We start from the raw sequence: 24,583 nt of genomic DNA, 5'->3' as shown, positions 1-24,583 counted from the left end.
AAAGGCCGACTGGGAGCGTGATCTGGACCAGCCGATAGAAGAACAGGATTGGTCCCAGATCTGTGCACTGACTAAGCTGGTGTCCTGCAACTCGAGATTCAAATTGATACACTATAAAATTATCCATAGGACCCACTACACGCCAGCGAAACTCAAGCGTCTATATCCCACTCTCTCTGGCAACGGCCCAAGATGCAATTCTGAAAATGCTAATATATACCATATGCTGTGGGACTGTGTAGAACTAAGTCAATACTGGGCAGGGGTCTGTGGAGCTCTGGATAAGATGGCGGACCAACCGGTCGAATGGACACCGCAGTTGTGTATATTGGGGGTGATTGGGAAAATGAACCCAACTTGGCGAAAACTGCTCCATTTAAGTCTGCTGTTAGCAAAAAGGGTCATTCTGATGAGGTGGAAAAACGCTCACCCGCCAACAGTAGAGGACTGGAACAGAGACATGTTGTGGGCTAATGACACCGAAGAACTGTATATAGACTCAGTTATGACCCCCTCTAGACCCAGAAATATATGTACACGGTACAAACAGTATCTAGCAGAGCTACCACCCCCTGAGGATGTAAATGTAATGTGAAATTGGCCAATACATGTATTATGATCACTGAAATTGAATGTCGCAAATGTAACTGCATAATCTGTGTGCAAATTTAAATAAAGTTGTAAAAAAAAAAGAAAAATTAATCTGCACTTATTCTCCTGTGCTCTGTAGTGACTGAGGCAGGCTGCCGACTCATGACAGACCGGCTGCTCACTCCTAGACCGTACTGCCAAAGATGCTTTTCCGGTCTCTTTTTTTGTTTTTTTTAATGTATCTTTCTCTGTCAGGCTCCCTCAGCTGCCTCACAGAAACTCTCCCACACATTTAAAGCTTCCTTGCTGCTCACACTGATAATGGTTCCTGGTGTCCTGACTCTGCAGGACAGCCCCACTGATCCTGGGGCCCTCTGACTGACCCTTGCAACCTCACTCCCTGTGTCTTGCCACTGCATGAGGGCCCAAAATAGTTTTCCGGCCCTCTAGCTGCCCATTGCAACCTTGATACCACCCCTACCTGCCCCTTGCTTGCCTTGTTCTTGCTGCTTAGCTCTGCACAGGGGTCAGCTCACCATTGTGGAGCAGGGGCCGGTGGATGTTTCCTCCTCTGGTCTCCCTTCCTTCCTTCCTTCCTTCCTTCCTTCCTTCCTTCCTTCCTTCCTTCCTTCCTTCCTTCCTTCCTTCCTTCCTTCCTTCCTTCCTTCCTTCCTTCCTTCCTTCCTTCCTTCCTTCCTTCCTTCCTTCCTTCCTTCCTTCCTTCCTTCCTTCCTTCCTTCCTTCCTTCCTTCCTCCCCCCTCCCTCCCTTCCTTCCTTCCTTCCTTTCTTCCTTCCTTCCTTCCTTCCTTCCTTCCTTCCTTCCTTTCTTCTTTTTTCCTTCCTTCCTTTCTCCTTCCTTCCCTCCTTCCTTTCTTTGCTACATCTGGACCTTAGGTTCTTGGCCCTTCTCTCAAAGCCAGCTCGTCGCCATTGATAAGGTGTGCAATGAAAGTCCAGACATTCCAGCTGGGGAAGTTAACTTCTTTACTAAGATCCAGATGGCAAGAAGATATAACAGGTTAGTTCATAGGTAAGTAAGTAGGAAGGTACAATAAGACATCCACCAGTCAACACTCTCACAGGCTGCTTCACTCAAACTGACATTCATGGAAGTTACAGGGTACTCAAACCACAACATTCCATAGGGATACATTCCACCAGGCATTCCAACAAGCAAGCATTCATGCAGGACCTAGGCAATAGAGACACAAGACATAACAGTCAGCCATGCAATATGGGGGAAGAAACTGAATGAAAATCATCCTCAGGACAGATGTTGCAAGCAAACATTTGGATTTAGAAGGTGATTTGACATAAAGTTGGTATCCCAGCCTTGGCTTCATGCATGGAGAATGACTCGACCAGCAGCACACGCTGGGTATGGGCATGGGGTTTGGACCAGAGCTGAATAGAAATCGTACAACAGCTGCAGAAAAGACTATACCAGACCAGGGAATGCCATGATGCTGCTGCTTGTTCTACCATGGTGTCATCTCAGATTTCAGGGTCTGGAGCCTGGATGAAACCCAATTGTTGGAAAAGCCACAACACCTGAAAATAACTCATTGAGCAAAGACTCATTGGCAAGAGATGGATCCATTTGGGGATGACTTATCAGAAGACAGAACAGTAAAGGGAAAATTGAGAAAGCTATCACAACTCTCATTGGGACAATTACTCTGTCGGCACTTCTATAAATAGATGCACAAGCCTTGTGAATGTGTGAGTGTTAGGGCATCATTGTAGAAAGACAGCTGTTTTACAACAACGAGGTGTAGCCAAGAGTCAGACCTTGTGTTGGCCAAGCAAAAGAGGCCAACTAGACAGAGAGACAGAACCAGAGCTGGCAGTGCCATTTGAGTCACCTCATAGAACAGGCCTGATTAAAGGAATAGTGCGCTCAAAAATATTATTGTACCGAGGGTTCCGGCAAGTGTTTTTAAGTATACGTTGATCGATCACACAAACATTTCCAACGCACCTTACTGTAGACTGTAGTTTTCCTCTTGTGTACACATGCAAAATCAGGCAGCAGGGCGTGGCCATCTTGTGATAATCTGATCAGTTGCCGCATCGCCCAAGGTGGACTGCCCTGGTGGCACTAAATCATATCCCCCACCCCTCAGGCTGAGATCACTTGATTCGTACCACCCATTTCACAACACAAATGCATGTCTCGTGTCAACGTTTTCTGCGCTTCAGCAAATGACGTGTCTCCATGGAAATGGCAGGAAGCCTCTTTCCTCAATAAGTATAAACCGACCGCTTCTCAACCGACAACATCAGATTTGCTTTTCCATTCCTTTCACTGTCTTTTTTTGAGTATTCTGTGCCTTTTTTCTGTGCTGTGGACAGCTACCTTTGTTGCTTGTAGCCTTTGCAAACTGATACCAGTACCATTACTATCACATTTTTTGGCACACAATAATAATAATAATAATAATAATAATAATAATAATAATAATAATAATAATAATAATAATAATAATAATAGCAACAATACAGCCCTACCAGTATGAGCTGGAATATACCGAGGAGGAATTACTCGAAAGAGAAAGATGCACAAACGATGGGGCTTCGGACGACAGTTGGGAGGACGATTCAATAGATCAAGAGCCTGAGCCTAGTCACATGGACAGCGTTTCCACCTGGTGTACCTGCAATCGGTGCACGCTAATGCCAACCGAGGAGGAGAACTGCTGCTACCGAGAAAACTCTAGATGCTTGGCCTACATATCGGAAGGTGAGGCACGGCCGCAATGCGTTACCGAGCTGCCAGACTTCAGGGCAGACTGCCTCACACGGACCGTGTTGAGGATTATGATGGTGCTTATGCACGAACTTCGAGCAACAGTTCGCCCTCACAATCCAAGTAATGAGTAAGTATACTCTAGTTGTGATGTCACATAGGCCACTACCATTTCATGGTTGTCGCTCCGATATTGCCGTAGCTTTGATCTATCAATGCCAAACAAATGTAGTCTTGCAATTCCATACATCACTCGCAATTTGGGGAAATCATAGTAGTCTCCTTATGTTTATCTCATGTACAGTCATGAAGCAATATTTCTTTGTGTCCCAAATGTAATGGAACACATAGACCTTCAATATTGTGCAGTGTCTAGGTAACATTTGTACTGGCAACAATGCCATAGGATACAGGAATTGTCATTGGCAACTAAGGTTTAATACACTTATCTTGTGTAAGACATGCATAGTGGCCACAGCCACAGCACGTGGTCACCTAGTGGGTGTAAAAGAAACATATTGAAGGAAGATATACAGTGGACTACCCAAAGGTTGGTCCACTGGTTTTTGCCAAATTCCATGGCTAGTGGCCCATAAATAAACAATGGTATAACAAAAACCTTGAATTTTACTGAAAGAACTTTAGTTAAAGTGTGTTTAAGTTGAGCAGATTTAACTAAAAAAAAAAACTTAAAATTCAGTGGATGTGGAAAGTCATGTTCAGCTTCACTCGGTGTGGTCCCGTTGCAAATCCCAGGAGCACATACATATTATAAGAGAATGGTTTCACAAAGACAGACAAAATGCATTCTGTGGGGCATCAACGGGAACACGCCACGTTAAGCTGGTCATAACTTCCCACATCCACTGAATTTCAAGGGTTTTGTTGAGTTAATTCTGCTCAACTTAAGTACACTTTAACGAATGTGTTTTTCAGTGAAAATTACACGGCTCGTGGTAGTAGCCTTCTAGATATGGTTAAGTTTCTCAACCAATAGGAAGACCACTTTTTGGGTGGCTTATAACTTTGCCCCTCCTGGACGAATCCTCACAAAACTTTGTAAGGTATATGGCCCATGATATTGATTCCGCAAAGTTTAGTGAGGTTTCATCCAGGGGTGGGGGGCAAAGATATAGGGGGGATCTCAAAATGTGTGTGTTTTTTTTCCCATAGACGCATTGCAAAAAAAGAATGCTCATGCCTATAGCCCAAAGCGCTGAATGGATTTTCACCAAATGTGTGCCAGGAGTGCCAACTTGGTCCCAAAGGTGTGCTTTTGCAAATTTGGTGTAAATCCATCCAGCATTGTTTTTTTAAACACCAAAAAAGTAGGTAAAATAAAATGTATGATATCCAGGTTCGGTCTGCCTATTCACATCCCTGTTTGGTCTGCAAACAAAGGAGAAAGTGATCACTCCAGGAGATAGGAGTGGTGAGAGTGATAGAGAGGGGGATGTCTGAGGAGATCAGAACATCCAGAGTGGGCCCTGCAGAGTGAGTCGGGCCAGGGGGGAGAATAGAGAGAGAGTCGCAGAGGTCAAGAAAGAGTCCAGAGGAGGGACATGAAGCATCCAGGTGGATGTTAAAGTCTCCAAGAAAGAGGAGTTGAGTGGCCAAGTCCAGGAGGGAGGAGGAGAGGTCAACCCACTCAGAGAGGAAGGAGGTGATATGACCAGCTGGCAGATAGATAGTAACCACGGTAAGAGAGTGGGCAGGAGCGAGAGAGAGCCTGCAGACAAGGCATTTAAAAGAGGAGAAGGCCTGCAAAGGAATGACATAGGCAGGAATCCACACCAGAAAGATCAAGGCTACACCCCCTACAGAATGGTTGGATACGGGTGTGTAGAGGATCTTGTAGCCATCAGGGTGGAGAGTGTCAAAGCTCCTGACAGAGCTGGCCATGACCCATGTCTTAGTGAAACCGAGGACATCAAGATCAAGTTCTTCCATGAGGTGGCAAATGTCAGAGGAGTGTTTGACAGCTGAGCGAGAGTTGATAGTGGCAATACGGAGAAGGTTTCTGTCCTTGAAAGACTTCCAGGGAGGGGTACAAATCTGAGAAATGCCCTGCGGAGGTGTAGATGGAGCCCGAGGGGGGCAGAAGAGGAAGGAGGAGAGAACAAGGTAGACAAGGAGGAGGCAGAGGGGGGAGGCAAAGAAGCCAAAGAAGGGAAAGAAGGGACAGCAGAAGAAAGGAAATTGATGAGGCACAGGAAGCATCTATCAAAGAGGAAAAGGTTGGACTGAGGGCCTTGGTCTAAGATGGTACCATTCAGGTAAACATTAATGATCACCTTAGAGGAGTCGAAGGAGAGCAGAAGTGCCTCCCACCCATTGCCACCATAAATGGGAGAAGAAGAGATAAGAGAGACACAGACACCATATGAAGAGAGCATTGGTCTGGTGAGGGAACAACAAAGAGGATGTTGGTGAGGGTCTGTCTGTAGGAAGCACTGGTATGATATGATATGATATGATACCCAGAGGTGTCTAAGCGCAGACATGGGGATCAAACCTGTGTTGCTCCGTGTCGTCTTGCTTCCAAGTCAAGCACGTTGCCACTGAGCTATCCTCCCGAGACCTCCTGTATAGGTGTCGGCAATAGGGAGGCCTGGGTTGGAGACCAGGATAACCTTTTTGAACTTCTTAAGTTATATGACTATTTATTGTACATATATTTCGACACCTTTCACAAAATAAAACATGGATGGATTTGCAGTAAACTCATGCAAGGAGCATTGGCCATGACCCAAAAACATCGTTTTACAAATGTATCAGTGTTTTATTTTTTTTAAATATCAAATTGTAGGTACAAAAGATAGCACAATTCCTTTGGTGACTGAGGTATAGCCTGAGGCTATGGGCAAGGGACAGATTTTCGATTCATGGCCAAAGGCCTGATCCGGACAATCTCACTACTGGCCATGACCATGAGGAACTGGCAATGGGGTTAAAGATACCATGGCCACCAAGGAAATCGGGATATGCTTCAATGGGAAAGATAATTCTGCTTGTGGCTACAGCACAAAGTGCTGGACAGAATTGCTGCAAACATTTGCAAGGAGCATCAGCAAAGACCTCGTAGCATGGTTTTGCAAATCCGCCCTGTTTTATTTTTTCTAAAGTGTCAACATGTAAGTTCCTAAAATTGTAATATAACTTTGGTGCCTGGGAAATGGGCCTGGCCCTGAGCAAGGGCACATGTGTAGTCTGATTCGCTTATTGGGGCGTGAGGCATGGCCGAAGCCCTAGGTTTGAATGGGAAAAATATGTTGCTTGCGGCGACAGCCTGAAGTGCTGGACTGAATTACAACAAACCTGTACCAGGAGCACCAGCAAGGACCTGAAATCACACTTTTGCAAATCTGTCTTGTGTCTTATTTTTCAAAAATCTAAAAATGTAAGTACAAAAAATAGTAATGTAACTTTGGTGCATGGACAGTGGGACTCGCCCTCGGCAAGGACAAATGTCTACTCTGATTTATTTATTGAGTATGTGGCATGGCCGAAGACCTGGGTTTAAATTGGAAAACAAATTCAGCTTGCTACTGAAGCCCGAAGTAATAGATGGGATTGCAGAAAATGTGCACAAGAGCATCAGCAAGGACCTGAAAGAATGCTTTTGCAGATCTGTCCTTTGTTTTACTTTTTTGAAAGTGTAAAACATAGTGATATAACTTTTCTGCCTGGGCAGTGGGCCTGGCCCCCAGCAAGGAAAAATGTCTACACTGATTAGCCTACTGAGAATGCAGCATGGCTGAAGCCCATGCCCCATGGCTTGTGAAGAATGGCCATGGCTGCAAGCCATGAGCACTGGCCATTGGTCACATTATGAGGGTATAATGGACACTGAACTAGGATGCAGTGTAGGTGCAGTGGATAACGGGTGTGTTTTGGTGGGATGGAGTCATGGTTGAACCTCATGCCTTAGGCATTTCAACCATAATTGAAATGCCTAAGGATTGGGCTGCTGATAACGACACACATTAGTATGTGTTGCACAAAATATGTTTGTAAAAGGAGGTTTACAGTTCTTTTATATATGTTAAAAGAGGAATTATTGCTAACTTATATACAGTGATGTAACATCATGAAATATTTTCACTCATAAATCCTATGAAATTTACAGAAATTAATGTGTAAAAGGGACGTTATGGCTAAGTTACACTAATAAAAACCCATGAAATTCAGTGAAAAAACGTTGTTGATAGGACGTTATGATTACAAGTAAAACCAAAAACCACCAGAAATTCACCGGTTATGGTAAGCTAAGCAACCAAAACTTGTACCACAACTGTGCACTGCTAAGACTAATATCTCAGACATCAACGATGGCATCACAAATGTTATTGATGACATCACTGATCCTGAGGTCTCGGGGGGTAGCTCAGCGGCAATGTGCTGGCCTTGGAAGCAAAACGACACAAAGCAACAGAGGTTCGATCCCCGCGTCCACGCTTAGAAAGCTCTGGGTATTAAGCGCTTAATAAATAACCTATCATATTATATCATATCACTTTTGAAATTAATTTGGATGCAAAGTCCCTACAAGGGTTATTGTTTATAATGTTGGTAACAAGATGTCAAGGGTGATTGGGAGACCTATTATGAACTACTTAATGTATTAAAGAATGTACTCATCTGAACAAGACATTGTATTGGAGGGTTGTTGTTAATACAGGAACCTACTCATACACGCACATATGGAATGTTTGCAGCATGCACCATAGAAGTACAATATTTTTTATCTTGTAATTTTGGACAGTAAAATAATGACTGCTACCTTATCAGAGTTTTGAGTAATTTATAACATGGAATAAATACCTAAGAATTGAAGACTTACTACACACTTGTGTTAGTACAGACAATACCTATGAAAAGCCACACTGCATACATATCAGAAGCACATACAGGGAAACTAAAGTAAGGAAAAAAGAAACAACATCACTAGAAAATGTAAATGACATTAAAATTCATCCTCAGTATACAAATGAATTGTGTGTTTGAGGTCTGCTGGCCCGTGTATGTGCACCATGAGCTGAGACCAAACCCTAAGGAAAGCACTTTAAGACCATACGTCAAAGATAACAATGTATTGCACCGCTTGAATGTTCATATTCTGACTGTCAGTGAAAAAATGCAAGTGGCCTAGATATGCAATTTCATGTCATCAGTGACATTTGTGATGTCTTCTTTGAAGTCCTGGTTGTTAGTCTTAGCAGTGCACAGTAGTGGTGCACATTATGGTTGCTTAACTTACCATAACTGGCAAATTTTGGGGTGTGCAAAGCAAATTGAACACAGTATGCACACCAAAGTATAGAAAAAGATTCTTATGATGCTAATAGAGATGTAGTGAGGTGCAGAGGAGAAAGACACTGCCTTGACACTAGGTAGTGGTACATAACAAGAAAAAGAAAGTGTCCACGGGCTGTGGAACACTCGCGTCCCCTGCACACTCAGGTTATTGCCAATGGCAATCAGTAATTCACAACCTAACTGATTATCTTTATGCACAGAAAAGATTGCCCTGCTTCAAACCTAGTACTTCCCTATGTACAAATATCACATGATGTGAATGCACCCTAAAAAAGTAGTACAAATACAAATATGAACACATCCAGAGAAAGTACAGTAATAAAAAAAAAACAGAACAATAAGAAAGTGTTGATAACCTTACTGATTATCTTCACACACAGAAAGCATTGCTATCTTTTAAGTGTGTATTTTTCTTATGTATATATTTCATATGATGTGAGTGGACCCTAAGTGAATTATTGTAAGGACACATTTAAAATATAAGTCTACATATATAGTACTTTTTGATTTCTTTGTTCCTAACTATTACTGTCTAAGATATATCACTAAAAGAAAAAACAGCGTGTTAGACATGTGATGTCATCAGTGATTTCATCAATGACATTTGTGATGTCATCCTTGATGTCCTAGGTGTTAGTCTTAGCAATGCACGGTGGTGGCGCGAGTTATGGTTGCATAGCTTACCATAACTGGCAAATTTCAGGGGTTTTTCGGTTTTACTTGGAACCACAACGTCCCTTCAACAAAGTTGTTTATACTGAACATTACATGGCCACAGTAGTGGCCATGTATTTATGGTTAAGTTGGTGTTTCCATAGGAAGAGCACTTTTTGGGTGGCTTATAACTTCGCTCCCCCTGGACGAATCCTCACCAAACTTTGCAAAAAAAGTATATGGCCCACTCTGAATTTTTATGCAAAGTATGGTGAGGATTCGTCCAGGGGGGGAAAAGTTATAGGGGGGTCCCAAAACTTTTTTTTTCCCATAGACTGAATGGGAAAAAACTTTGCGCACGGCTACAGCCCGAACCGCTGGATGTATTTACACCAAATTTGCGGCCGGAGCGGCGGCTTGGTCCCGAAAGCGTGCTTTTGCAAATTTGGTGTAAATCCGTCCAGTAGTTTTTAAAAAATGACCAAAATGTAAGGAAAAAAAATTAGTGATATCTGTGTTCGCTTCACGGACGGACTTCCCTGTTCGCTCTGCGGACAGCATCCCGATTGGACCAGCGGCTTGCGTCATGTCCGCGGACATGCGACGTGTTCGCTGATTGGGTGGCGTGGTGCGTGATGCACGTCAGATTTTCTGTCGCGTCCGCCATCTTGCATTTGCGGACATCCGCAGACAGCGCGGTGAAAGTTTGTTCAAAATGTGTATTTAGTAGAGTGTGTTGGTGTGTAGAAGTCTTTGGGGAGGATGGGGGAGTATGAGATAGGTTCAAAGTTGTATTTTATTTATGTGCTAGACGCTTTTGTTGTGTTCGGTTTGTCTGCGGACAACACGGCTGTTCTGGAATGTTCGTAAATAAACAGAATGGATTCGGTGTCAACTTGAAAGTGTTCTAAGAACACTCGTGGGGTCTTGGAATGTTTGCAGGGGGTGTCCTGGAGACGTTGTCTGTATTGTTCGTTGGCAAGGTGAAAATGTTTTAAGAACAATCGCGGTGTCCTGAAATGTTCGTACATAAAGAAAATGGGGGTGTCCTGAGGACGCTGTTTGTATTGTCCTCTGGCAAGTTGAATGTGTCCTAGGACCTTCCCCCTGTCCGCGGACATAAAAATGGTTGCAATGCTTGCATCTATGGGTGTGATATGCTGCGGTGGTTGTGGCCAGGGTATAGAATGTTGGGTGCATGGCCATTTGGCCATGCACCCAAGAGTGTATGCCCTGGCCACAACCACCGCAGCATATCACACCCATAGTGGCTTTTAACTTTGGGTCAAAAACTAATTTATAAGGAACAATGTTATAAGCTTGTATGGGTGTGATATGCTGCGATGGTTGTATTTATCTTGTTATACGTACTATTTGGTTTAGTAACGGGAGTCCATGTTTTTCTTGTTCATTTCTGTAATAAAAGAAAATAGCATGTTAGTATTAGTATTTTATAATGACTTATTACATTGTACAATCAACATTTTCTTCTTTTTATTGACCCTCATATTTAGTAGATTACAAACCAGAGTACTGTGCAATTTGCAAAGTTTCTGTGTTTGTTGCTAAAATCATTGGATCTGTGGGAGAAACAAATCCATGTTGGATTAAAAAAAAGCCCTTTTTCTGTTATGCTACAGTTTATTTATTTGTTTGTTTTCCGCGTTTACTTGTTCTTTCTGCCTAATGCTTTATGCATTGGATTGTTTCAGTTTTTGTGAGCAGTAAGATATGAGGTATTTGTTTGGATATTGTAAAATTTTGGCCCAGTTAGATACCAGTAGGCGTATTCTAACTGTTTATGTTTTGATATAATTTCGTGGAATTGATTTATCTGTTTGCATATTTGTAAATTGTGGGACAGTTAGATACCAATTGGCGTATTCTAACTGTCTATTTTTTGCTCTATTTGAGTGGTATTAATTTATCTGATTAGTTGTTGTAGAATCTTTGGGCAGTTAGATAGGTTTTGAAATATTGTGACAGTTTATATATTTTTACTTGACGTGTACTTAAGGTTTAAGTACAGTTCAGTTATCAAATTTTGGTTTTAAGAACATTAAATATGCGTTTGTAAGATTAGCTGGTAATCTCTGCTTTAGACAAACGGTACTATCATTACATTCAAACCATCCACATTTTGTTTTTATATATGCAGTGTAGTGCCCTGAGTTGGTTGTGGCTCCTGTGTGGTAGATTATACCTATTGTTGTGAAGGTTTTCCTACCAAGTGATATTTGACCATGTGTGAATCCAGTCAGCTTGCAGTTGTTTTTCGTACCATCTGCACTGTTTTATCTGATGACAGGTCATTCCAGAGGTCTTGGAGCTTTGTCTCTTCTGATTTGGTTAAGTATGCTGTGACATATCGTGCAACTGCAGTAGAATTGTCTGCAATGTACTGCACATCTATGTTTGCATTCCACAAGTGGGCAATGATTGCATTGTAATCACTGATATATTTTTCTTCTTCTTTTCTTTTTATGCAATATGTATTTTTAGGTGACTTATCTTTAACACTATGTCTAACTGAAGACATGAGGTTGTTCACTTGACCTGTAACTGGTCTAGGGAAACCAAATCGGCATTTGGTGTAGTATTTCCCTTTGTTTTTGTATTTGCGACGACAATATTTGCCACATTTGTGTCTTTGGAATTGTAAGATTTTTGCATGAAGATCACTATTTATGGATTCTGACGGAATTTCACAAGTGACATATTTTTCAATAAACTGTAAAACAGTGGCATCACTGTCTTGACCAAATTTAGGAGCATCTTTAATCCATAAAACCATATGGACATGTGGCGCTCCTCTGGCTTGGTATTCTTTTCTCCAAAAGAAGTGTTGCACTTCTCCTAGGGGAGGAACAGTTTTATTACAAATAAAATGTAGCATAGCAATGAAGCGATGGTGAAAATATCTAGATACATTAACAGGATCCTGAGAACAAAGTTCTCCAGGTGTTAGTATATCTATGTTTGTTTTGTTTTCGTTTGATATGCGTAGGAAAGCATGTAAATCTTCCCATGCATATTCTGCGCAACTTAATGTAACAAACCAAGTGGGTGGGCCAAGGTTTCTGATCATACAACGTACATCTCCATGACGTCGAAACCAGTACTCTTTAGTACATCACATATTTGCTAATAGATTTGTAAGATTTGCCTGTAAAACCTCATCTTTTTGTTGAACTTTTTGTAATAATTGTGTGGCTGTCATATTTTGAAAGTGTGATCCTGATTTTAATATGTGTGCAACTCCGTAACATAAAGTTGCTAGTTCACTTTCAAAGAGTAGGTGGAATATGTATTCCACATTTTGTCGAAATCTGGGATCTTCAGAATACATTCGAAATGAGCAATATTCTGATGCTGATATTTGAACAGGTCTATCATCGTATCTTCCTCCTTTGCCAGTAGGAAAGAGTAGAGGAAAAACACGTGCTTCTATACTTTTTTCCCATATGCTGATTGGTGATCCTTTTGTTTGACGCATTTAGTACGTTTCCAGTGCATCTTCTATGGTGTCATTAGAGTGCAATGGGTGAATTGTATAATGGTCTAAAGTGTTTGCTATTGTAGCAGGATCTAGGAGCTCAAATTGACCAGTTTCTTGTGTCTCTTGAATCATTTCAGTTGTATCTTTCAAGTTTTCTTCGATATTAATTTCTTTGTAATAATCATTATTCTCTTTGAGCTATTGCAGGGCTTCTCTAACTTTATGTAAATCTACCAGTTGTTGCCACATTTTTTTGTCTTTTGTAGGTACTCCATTTACCAAGATAATTAAAGATTGTTGCATTGGACGTTGCACTCCTAGAGTACGCACATTTTCTTTTAGATCTAATGGTAAATACACTACTTTTCCACAAATACCTTTCACTAATTCAGAGGGAGGTAATTTTGCAGTTTTTGGTTGAAGGCGTATTATTGCTTGAAATGGATGAACTGTTTGAATTATGATGCTCTCATATAAATTAAGTTGTTGAAGGAGTTTTGGTAGTGGATGTAATTCCAAGTTATTTGAGATAGCACGTGAAGGAGTTTGGTTGTTGTCAAGTTTGGTAGTGCAGTAACTGCAAAGTATTATGGTGTCAGTTATTTTCTATTTGTTTTCTGCTATAAGGTAGAGAGCTAATTCAAACCATTTAGAATCTTCATTGTCTTCTATTTTGTATGAAAGGTCTATAGTTTTTGTGTTACTTTTATAACACGTTCTGCGGCAACATACACACACGTGGTTTGGTACTTCAGCTGAAGTGCTTTGAAATTTTTGTATTTCTTTTTTGTATGTGTGTAGTGAAAGGTTGCCATGTGCAGATTTGTGACGAAGTTGGTTGACAGCTAATTCATCTTGTAAGTGGGTTTCATTTCCAAAATATTTTTTCTGTATATACTCGATTTCTTCTAGTAGGTCTTTTGGGTGTACCATGTAGACGAATGTTATTTAAATTGGCTTGTGCTAAAGCAGGACTTTTTGCATAATACAGTTTATAAACTAGATTTCTTATACTTGCATGATGTGTTGATATCCTTTTGATATCATGGAAGGTTGTTTTGCAAGTAGCTCCTGATATGCAGGCCAACGAATGTCCTTGCAGTCCTGTGTGCTTGCGTACTGGACAAGCACCCATACTTTGCAGTATTTTAATTTTGATTTTGTCTTTGCTTTTCACATATTGATTGAGGAATAGGCGTAAAGATTTGAACATTTTTTTGGGAATGTTTCACATTGACGTGCATGGCCATGTGTAAATTAGATGTTCTGATTCAGTCGAATGGAGGGGTAAATCTAAGTTTTCAGGGCATATTTTTGTAAGGAGTACTTCTTGTTCCATTATGGTATTATTCACTTTTTCATAACCTCGACCACTGCTATGTATGGCAATTGTATTTGTTTGCTTTTGTTTGTACGCTTCTTTATTAAAGTATGGTTCTGTGCTTGTAGTGTGACTCCATTCACCTCCACAGATATTTAAGAAGTTTTTTCTGTTCACATTTCATTTATTGAGAAGTCTTTTTTTAAATGTAGTTATTAGTTTTGTTAGTGGTTTAATTCTGTTTAACACAACAATAAATAAGTTTCTTTTGAGAAGAATTGCACTGTCTATCAACGCTTCTAAGATTACTTTCCTACGATAGGTTTGAAGTGTTGAACCTGGTTTCTCTCCTGTTTTTATCAGATTTTGAAGGACTTTGTGACGGAACATTTTGGCTAATATACTTTTCTTGGTATGCTTACTTTGTACTATATCAAGATTTATAGAAGACGTTTTATTTGTAGTGATAGTTGATTTTCTGTTAATAGTTTTTTGGGTCGTTTTACTTTGTGATAGAGGAGGCAAAGTTTTTGCACTAGAAACTTCTTCTGTTTCACAACATGACTGTATTAGCTGTTGTGTTTCAACGTTTTTTACAAATTCTGCTATAGATGGGTGTTTATTTTGGAGACTTTTCTTTTCATTTGCTCTACTTCTGCGTCCCTTTCTACGGAGTTGCTTTTTGGTGGGCATTCTTTAGCGTCTGTTGAAAAAAATACAGAAGGTATGGATTGGGGTTTTCTGCAATGCATGTGTGTTGTGTGCATGATTGTTTGAGTAAAATGATAAAGATGTATGTAATGGTGTGTGAATTGGGAAGTTGAACTACTAGGGATGGGTATTCTTCAATTAATGTGTTACTAAACTGGGGTTCATATGACAGAAAAAAGTAAGCCGGTGGTGTGGAGAAGAATAAATAATATAGGTAAAGCTATACAATTAAAACAGTTGTTTGTCTACAACATCTACATTCTAGCGGCTGAGTTAGGTAATTTGCGTGCCGAAAAATAGGAATTTGAGGGCCATTCTGACAGGAGATCACTGTTTAAGACAGGGGGATTTTTGGTCAGAATGCCGCAGAATCTCTATTTTTAGGCACAGAAATACCATGAATGCACCGTACAGTGCGTGTGAGTTATAAATCAAATATTATGGTAACAATCTACTTACTTTTTTTTCAAAAATGAGTAGTTTGCTTCTTAGTTGTTCTTTGTAAATCAAAATCGGCTGCTTCTATTCAGGAGAATGGGCTTCACTGCAATTGTAAAAGAAAGAAATTAGTAATTTGGTTGCTATATAGCACTGTTTTCATTTTCGACATAGATTTTTTTAAATTGAAATGCTCAGCGCCTTCCTGAAAACCATTAAAACTATATTATGACTAAGAGTAGGAAAGAAAATATCTTTACTATGGTTGGTGGAATTCATAATCTACCAACGTATACCACTATTCTTGTAACTAACCTTTTCCACGTAATAGTGAGTCTTTGTCATCATAACTCTCAACCATGTGTGTCGCAAAGGCGGGTGAAATCACCTAATTTTGTTTTTGGCGGGTGAGACGCCCATTGGAATGAATGGGCGTGCAGGAGGCTTGGCGGGTGAGTCAGTCCTTTCTTTACAAGGCGGGTGACACCCGCCAAAAGCGTGTGAGTTGAGAGCTATGTGTCATAGCCTGCTTTTGCACGTAACAGTGAGTGAATGTCATAGTCTGCTTGTCCTATATACATATATGTAAGTATTTATATAAACGAAAAAAATTAAAACCAATTATGTGTTTGTACAAATATTATTGTTTGAGATTTGATCATAGCATGTGTATGTTATTTTGTGTGATTATATGTCGTGTATATATTTTATTTAAAAAATGTTAGTTTAATAGTATTTGCATGTGTGTGTGTATGAAGAAATTAAATGATATAAAGGTTTGTAAGTGACAGGTCATTTTAGGACAATGAAACAATGATCGTCCATTCATTTTTCAGATTATAGAAGGTAAAAGTCGGTTAGAAAATGTGTTCATGTACTGTGTAGAAAATATGCATACCTGTACTTTCTGTTCATGGATATGGACCAAGCTGCAAGTAGAAATATTGGAGATTTGTATAGTATTTCTCATAGATCGTGGTTGTCAATGGTATGAGACTTGTACTCCAAGAGATACACCGTACATTTGTAGTGCTGCTCTATGATGATGCAGTTACATGTACAGTTATTGGATTTGATTGGTGGATGCTCATGTGTTTGCTTAGCTACATCAAATGAGGGAATGGCACAGAGAGTGAAATCGAAATGGTAGAAGGGCTGTACATGTTACGATAAGTTCGCGGACATGGCGGTAGTTCTAGGACACCGCGTATTACATCCGGGGAATTTGCGGAGGGGAGGCATGGAAATGAGATTGGATGAAGCAAGGGATTGGTCAGTAAAGTTTAGTGAGTGTGTTGTGCTAGGAGAGGTTTTCTCAGATATTGTTTTTGCAGAGAGAAGAACAGATAGCTATGGCTGAGTGTTTCAAAACACAGATTGTATGGATTTTGGGAGACTCGTGGATTCATTGGTTGAAGGTGCATGCAGAAAGCTGTGGAGTATCTATAGATCTTGGATTCCCACATGTGGAAGTGCACTGGCATGGAGTGCGTGGAATGAAGTGGTTGGACTTGCTACCTCTCTGTGTAACTTTGAAGATAGAGGAACATCCAGACATAATTGTAATTCATTGTGGAGGGAACAGTTTAGGACATGTGTCTGGAATTTCTTTGCAATTTGCAATGAAAGAAGGACTTCAGAAGATAATGGACATGTTTCCAAACTCTAAAATAATTTTTTCACGGATTGCGCAGAGACAAGTGTGGCTTCGTTCTTTCTCATGTGGTCCACAAATGGAGAAAGCAAGGCGAAATGTTAATAAGGCTGTTTGTGCCTTCCTAAGAGATTTTGGCATGTCCTCTTTTAACAATGAAAATATTTTGTTTCGTAGTACATACATTTTTCGCAAAGATGGAGTCCATCTTACTTATGCTGGCAATCAGATTTTTCTGAGAAATGTACAAAATGCATTGCGACCTTTTTTAGAAATACAGCATTCGTTTTGAAGTACGTCTTACGTAGTTAAAATGTTTTACATTCAAACACCTCCCAAAGGCTCTTTTCAGAGCCACCACTTCCTGTTAGAGAAAAATGCATTGGTTTCAATAGGGTAGCAATGCAATTGTTTTTCTGTTCGCGGACCGTCCGCGGACTTTCACGAAATGGAAATGGCTATGCTTTATGTATCTTCACTTCTATTTTTTAACTGTGAAAGGCGGCTCTGCCTTATTTTTTTTTTTGATTTTTGTTATTTTGTATTCTTTTTGTTCTTTTTTATACACGACACACTAGGAGAGGAGGGAAAGGAGGGTAAAGGGAGGGGGACACCAACCAAAGGGATAAGAAAGAGCGAGCTGAGAGAGGAAGATGTAGAGTGGGTTTTATTTGGGTAGTGAGCAGGTCTTCTGGTGCTCTGAGACGATCGTCTCAAAAGCACTCCGAAGTCACTCCCCCCTGCAGAGTACTGTGTCACTGTGCACACATACAACTGTGACCCTCGAAAGGTAAGGGTCATCAGAATTCTGTATGGCCTGTGAGGCAGCTTGAGGAAGATGCTGTCCCACAGAGGTGTTCCTTGTGGTGACAGGATCAGGAACGGAGGATGAAGTAGAGGCAATCAACCTACTACGCTTCTCGCAAGGTACAACCTTGCGAATGGCCCCAGTGTGGAATGAGCGCAGGTGTCGCTTCATGGTAGTGGTCACAAAGCTATACGAACCATGCTTCCCGCGACTGAGTACCATTTTGCACTCATTACAGGTGACACGGTTCGCATGAGACTTAGGACCGTTTCCATGAACGGTAAACAACCGCCACACCCAAGATTCACGCCGACGGCGGGTAGTAGGGATTTCCTCTACCTCATTCTCGTCATCCTCTTCTCCCTCCTCTGTATCCTCACTCCTGTTCCCCTCTTCAGGCCCTTGGGGAACTGGTGGTGATGGAGGGGTTGGGGGTGGTGCTGAGGCAGATGTAGCACCATGTGGTAGTAGTCGAGCCATGGATGTCATAGGTTTGGAGATGGAAATCTCAAAATCTGCAAAGTATGCAGCAAAATGCAGTGTGATCTGTAGAATAGTCAGAAACGCAATGAGAATGCGCTCTAGGGCGTGGTCTTATATCGGGGTGCTTGTGTGCGGGTCGCGGACATGCGCGCCGTCCGCAAGACAGATTGAACATCAAAAAAGGTTCAAAAAGTCACAAAAACTATGTGGAAAGTTAGGATTAGTATGTGAGATTTGTGGTATGGTGATTTCTTAATGAGAAATATTGTGGATTACTTGGAAATGTACTTTTAAACTGGTCGGGGACACGAACAGTGTCTGCATTTAGAGCACGAGATGAGCGTGGTCGCGGTCACATGATTGTTTTGTGAGCATGTTCGCTAAGGTAGCGGTCGTCCGCAGGACACCCAATGTACGGACATTGTTTTGCACATGCGTGTTGATGTTCTGCGGACAGTGTTCGGGTCCTGAACTAATTAAAAGTGCGTCACATGTAAAACGAACAGTTACGGACAGCCGTTTGTTCTTAGCACAGTTTAATTTATTTGCTAACAATACGGACAGGTATAGCGTTTCAAGCACACCTCCATTTTCGTTTATTTACGAACAAACAGGACACCACGAGTGTTCTTAGAACAGTTTCTGCTTGCTATCGAACACTACGAATAGGCATAGTGTTCTTAAGGACACCTCCATTTTCGTTTATTTACGAACATTTCAGGACACTACGAGTGTTCTTACAACATTTTCAACTTGCATGAGAACATTACGGACAGATGTAGTGTCCTCAGGACAGTTACATTTTTGTTTCTTTACGAACATTTCCGAACAACCGCGGTGTCCGTGGACACCTAAATTGGTTTTATCACAAGGAACTGAAAGTAATTACAACACAATATAAGAAAAGTAACTTTATTTCATATATATATACAATTATGACTGGGAAGGTGGGGCAGAAACGGAAACAAAAACAGGAGAATTAGAGATTTCTAGATAACTGGGATCAGGTGAAGAAGGGAACGAAAATCTCATCGAAACGCTTTGGTCCATAGACAGGGTTTGGGGTTAACTGTGTGGGATAGGGTGAGGGGGGACAAGTGCAGGTTGGACAATGGTGTGCTGTTGGGGGTTTCACATAATTTTCCACAAAGTTTTTCAAATCCATAAAGTTTTGCATAAGGTCGTCCATTTTTTGATAAATCTGCTGTAGAGTGATATCCTCTGATTGTTGTTGTGAGATGCTTGGAATTTTTGTATGGTCTGTAATAAAAAAAATGTGTATGTTAAATGTATACAAAATAATATTTATTAATTGGTTTATATAGTAAAGTGTGTACCATTAGGTGGACTATTTTCTAACATTTCCTCTCGTGGTAAATGATCCTCTAGCCAGTCGAGAGTACTACACATTTCTGTGAGAAAACAAAAAAGTAATATGTTTTTTTTTCTGATTTAGAAAGTTTATAAATATATGAGTAAAAAGAAGTGCACTTACTATGTCTGGTGAGATATATAATCAGTAGTGTATACGTCTGGTCTTGCAGTTGGTTGTGGAGTGTCTGTGAGGTAATTATGGTGGAAGCCACTTTATCTTCTTTTGGTATATTCCATTTTAAAACATATTGTATTTACATGAATGTTTAGTGTGTTACATATATGGGTAACATTTTTTAAGTAGTACTACATATACTTTGTATGTGTGCTGCTTTGTGAATTTGTTAAATGTTCCTATGTTATGATATAACTATTACACATACCTCCCCAGAGTTTTTAGGTGGTGGTACTGTTGTCCAAACATGTCTGCGGACCGTCAAATTCAAGAGAAAGGGTGCAGTATGTTCCATATTATATGTACATAAAGTCAAATGTATTATTGTTAAGTTGTGCTACTAAAAATCTATGAAATTCAGAAAAAACACTTTGTTAAAGGGACGTTATGGTTACGTTGCGCTACGAAAAACCTATGAAATTCAGTAAAAAAACTTTGTTAAAGGGACATTATGGTTAAGTTGCGCTACTAAAAACCTATGAAATTCAGTGAAAAAACATTGTTAAAGGGACGTTATGGTTCAAAGTAAAACCGAAAACCCCCTGAAATTCGGCAGTTATGGTAAGATGAGCAACCATAACTCGCGCCGCCACCGTGCACTGCTAACACTAACACCCAGGACATCAAAGGTGACAACACAAATGTCATTGATGACCATAACGTCCCTTTAACAACATTTTTTCACTGAATTTCATAGGTTTTTAGTAGCGCAAATTAACCATAACGTCCCTTTAACAAAGTTTTTTTACTGAATATATATATATATATATATATATATATATATATATATATATATATATATATATATATATATATATATATAAATATATATATATATATATATGCACACATATATATTCACTGGAAAAACATTGTTAAAGGGACGTTATGGTTAAGTTGCACTAATAAAAAACTATGAAATTCAGTGAAACAACTATGTTAAAGGGAAGTTGTGGTCACAAGTAAAACTGAACACACCCCAATATTTGAAAAAGAAAGTGTCCACGGGCTGTGGAACACTCGCGTTCCCTGCACACTCAGGTTATTGCCAATGGCAATCAGTAATTCACAAAGTCTAGATCATGTTCTCAGGGATCTACTTCAATGTTCTATTTGTAAAATTGCTTACAGCGCAATGGGAAGATAAAAAATGCAACTCTACATATAAAATGTCTTTGAAATGGCTGGCTGGTTTGTCACCAAATGTGGTTTACTTCAAAGGTCATAATCACTTAAACACTTTCTTGGTGTGCTTAGGTAGTAATCATTAAGTCACTTAGTTGTTGATTTCAAAAAACAAAAAACAAAAAACAAAAAACAAAAAAACAAAAAACAAAAGACAAAAGATTTATTGATGCATGCCAGTCTATATTCAGCAATATTATCAATTGTTGATCATCATATAGTGCCATGTCCTCAATCAAGAAGTGTGTACATTTTGAATACAGTAGAGGCCTAACTACTGTACAGCTAGCTCAACGCGTTTCGGGATGCGCACCGTGTGATGATGTCAGATGTTTACATCTGACATCATCGCGCTGACGCACAACGGCACCACTTCCGAATACTAAAAACGGGCCACTCGCATTCCGCATCAACCGCGGATGCCGGCCATCAAAACCTGCAAGTTACCGAGAGGTAAGAAGCTCTAAAAGACTGTTTAGGTTTATGATGCTTTATCTGTCCGGTTGGACTTACCTTCATTCTTTTTATATATGGACTTGAAAAGGTCTGATACAACCACCCTCTGTTCTTGTAGGTGATGACCTAAGCCTTTACTGCTCTGCACCTATTTGTCAAGTACTGACTTCTCCCAGCACGGGAGCCACTGACTAAATACTGGACTCACAGACCACCCAGTTTGGAAGGGGTGAGTGAAATAACATTCTCAAATACATTTTTTCCAAACTCCTGAGTTTGAGAGCCTAATTTATTTATAAAATTAATTGAGAATTGCTTGCCTCTTGTGTTTTAATACATCACTCTCTAATGCTTACTCTTTAGTTTAGAGTGTTTTTGGTATCATGGTATTTTAGTATACACATCCCATTATTTTTCCAGTACTCTCCAGCTCGAGATTATGTTGGAAACCAATTCACCGGATTCCAGGGGTCCCCCACTCTGAAACTCTGATTACTCCTTCCTGAAATACACAAAAGGGGCACCGATGAGAGGTAGAGACACTTTTGGTTTAAATATGTTATTAAGTCTATGAAAATGGATATATAGTGTACTACATCCCTATCTTTTCTGCTTTAAGGGAAACAGTTTGTCCGGAAGAACTTCAATTAAGAAACTATGAAATTATTAAAAACTGAAACTTGACTTGTGATAACATAGAATATTCAGCTCCTGAAGAAGGGATAGTATTTCCCGAAACGCGTTGAGCTAGCTGTACAGTAGTTAGGTCTCTACTGTATTCAAAATGTACACACTTCTTGATTGAGGACATGGCACTATATGATGATCAACAATTGATAATATTGCTGAATATAGACTGGCATGCATCAATAAATCCTTTGTTTTTTTTAAATCAACAACTAAGTGACTTAATGATTACTACCTAAGCACACCAAGAAAGTTTTTAAGTGATTATGACCTTTGAAGTAAACCACATTTGGTGACGAACCAGCCAGCCATTTCAAAGACATTTTATATGTAGAGTTGCATTTTTTATCTTCCCATTGCGCTGTAAGCAATTTTACAAATAGAACATTGAAGTAGATCCCTGAGAACATGATCTAGACTTTGTGAATTACTGATTGCCATTGGCAATAACCTGAGTGTGCAGGGGATGCGAGTGTTCCACAGCCCGTGGACACTTTCTTTTTCAAATTTTGGGGTGTGTTCAGTTTTACTTGTAACCACAACTTCCCTTTAAAATAGTTGTTTCACTGAATTTCATAGGTTTTTATTAGTGCAACTTAACCATAACGTCCCTTTAACAATGTTTTTTCAGTGAATATATATGTGTGCATATATATATGTGTGTTCAGTATAAACAACTTTGTTGAAGGGACGTTGTGGTTCCAAGTAAAACCGAAAAACCCCTGAAATTTGCCAGTTATAGTAAACTATGCAACCATAACTCGCGCCACCACCGTGCATTGCTAAAACTAACACCTAGGACATCAAGGATGACATCACAAATGTCATTGATGAAATCACTGATGACATCACATGTCTAACATGCTGTTTTTTCTTTTAGTGATCTATCTTAGACAGTAATAGTTAGGAACAAAGAAATCAAAAAGTACTATATATGTAGACTTATATTTTAAATGTGTCCTTACAATAATTCACTTAGGGTCCACTCACATCATATGAAATATATACATAAGAAAAATACACACTTAAAAGATAGCAATGCTTTCTGTGTATGAAGATAATCAGTAAGGTTATCAACACTTTCTTATTGTTCTGTTGTTTTTTTATTACTGTAGTTTCTCTGGATGTGTTCATATTTGTATTTGTACTACTTGTTTAGGGTGCAGTCACATCATGTGATATTTGTACATAGGGAAGTACTAGGTTTGAAGCAGGGCAATCTTTTCTGTGCATAAAGATAATCAGTTAGGTTGTGAACACTTTCTGCTTCTACTGCTGCTTTTTTTGCGTACTTCACTTTCTCTTTACATATTTATATTTGTATGTGTTGTTGTGTCATTCTGTTTTGTATGTAGTAATGAAATTATGTAGTCAGTGGTTTTATTAGCTACTTATTACATGTTGCACAGTGCAGAAAACTCTAATAATAAAGCATTTATTATTTCACTATTGAACATGGGGAAAATTATGAATATTGCACTTCCATCATGTATGTTGCACCCTATCCTCATATTTGTACATGAGTAGCTTAGTATATTCTTAAGAACTTCATAATAGATTGCTATTTATATCAATGCTTTGTCTAATCACACTACATAGCTCCAGATATATATCCCAATGATCCATAACACTTTTTCTGTCAACATTATAATAAGAATCCCTTATACAGAGTTTTTATAAAAAGTAAATACACATGTGAGGTCATCAGTGATGTCATCAATGACATTTGTGATTTCATCTTTGATGTCCTGGGTGTTAGTCTTAGCAATGCACGGTGGTGGCGCAAGTTATGGTTGCATAGCTTACCATAACTGGCGAATTTCAGGGGTTTTTCGGTTTTACTTGGAACCATAACATCCGTTTAACAAAGTTTTTTTTTTACTGAATTGCATAGGTTTTTAGTAGCGCAACTTAACCATAATGTCGCTTTAACACAGTTTTTTTGCTGAATTTCATAGGGTTTTTAGTAACGCAACTTAACCATAATGTCCCTTTATCAAAGTTTTTTTTTCCTGAATACACATATACATAGTGTGAATTTGATAGATGTTTACTAGGATTGCATTACTTTATATACATATAACATGCTCAACCCCCTGCTAGTGATGTTGATGTCCGTGGACTGTGCGAATGTCCGCGGACGGACACGGACAACATCAACACTACCCAAAAACTGAGGGGGTATCTTAGATTGTTCTATCATGCCATATAAATATTGAAAAAGTTAAAAAACAGCACATAAACACATTATATGTAATAATAAATAAGAAATGGAACCTACATATGTAACACATCAAACATCCATTTAAATACCATATTTACTGAAATGGAATATACCACAATAAAAAAGCTATGCCTCCAACATAATCACCTGAAAGAAACTGCACAGCTAAGAGCAACAGCTGACCTACACAACAGTAAGAAAACAACTTACCAGAAACTAGTAAGTAAACTTAATTTTTCTTATATATTTCTAAA

This window comes from Ambystoma mexicanum, chromosome 11, assembly GCF_040938575.1.
Source record: "Ambystoma mexicanum isolate Mex_15411 chromosome 11, UKY_AmexF1_1, whole genome shotgun sequence".
In the NCBI taxonomy this organism is placed as follows: Eukaryota; Metazoa; Chordata; class Amphibia; order Caudata; family Ambystomatidae; genus Ambystoma; species Ambystoma mexicanum.
The sequence above is the reverse complement of the archived record's forward strand: the minus strand, read 5'-3'. Positions refer to the sequence as shown.